At 41.6% G+C, this 738-nt stretch overlaps 1 non-coding gene across 1 annotated transcript; it reads right to left on the bottom strand.

Annotated features, from left to right (window-relative positions):
- Positions 1-290: 290 nt before the first annotated feature.
- On the bottom strand, positions 291-363 carry trnar-ucg (transfer RNA arginine (anticodon UCG)). The gene has a single exon. It is a non-coding gene; the product is annotated as a tRNA-Arg (tRNA).
- Positions 364-738: the final 375 nt, after the last annotated feature.

The raw sequence follows: 738 nt of genomic DNA, 5'->3' as shown, positions 1-738 counted from the left end.
CTGCGCCTCTTCTGGTTTCCTGCCCAGGCTCTGTGACCCCCCCAGTACAGAAACTCTGTTCAACGTCAAGCAGGTGAAAGAGATACATTTAGCCCTCTAGCCCCATAGACCCCCATTCAATCGGCACTCAGGTGATCACCCCTAGTGGAATTATAATGGAACTGCAACCAAGTTTGATAAAATGGGGCTCAATAGAGAGTGCCAAGTTTCTCTGTAGACACGGTCTGTAGAGAGAGAGAGAGAGAGATCCTATGTTGATCGCACGGAAAAAAAAAAAAAAAAAAAAAATGCGACCACGAAGGGACTCGAACCCTCAATCTTCTGATTCGAAGTCAGACGCCTTATCCATTAGGCCACGCGGTCATACCCACGGTTGTACCATCTCATAAAGTAATTCTTACTCACTTCAATCTAGATCTTGGGTGTATTGGAGGACATACGCTTGGTTGCTGAAAAAACATTTGTTTTATTTTTTTCGATTTACTGGAGGATTTTTTTTATTCTGAAATTCTTCTTATATATTCTTTTTATTTATTTTTTATTTACTTATTCAAAATTACAAATGGAACAATTTCGCATTTATTACCGTAAGATTATGAACTTCACATGGAGAAGCGTTATTAACAGGATCCACTGGGTCTGTAGGTAGGCCTGGACGCACAGTGTATGTAAACAATGGATCTGCAAGTCAAATGCAGAACCTTATTCCTCCCTGCCTTCCTCCCTGCTGTGACCCAG

Source organism: Gadus morhua, chromosome 1, assembly GCF_902167405.1.
Source record: "Gadus morhua chromosome 1, gadMor3.0, whole genome shotgun sequence".
Lineage (NCBI taxonomy): Eukaryota > Metazoa > Chordata > Actinopteri > Gadiformes > Gadidae > Gadus > Gadus morhua.
Note: the sequence above shows the minus strand (reverse complement) of the source record. Positions and strands in the feature narration are given on the sequence as shown.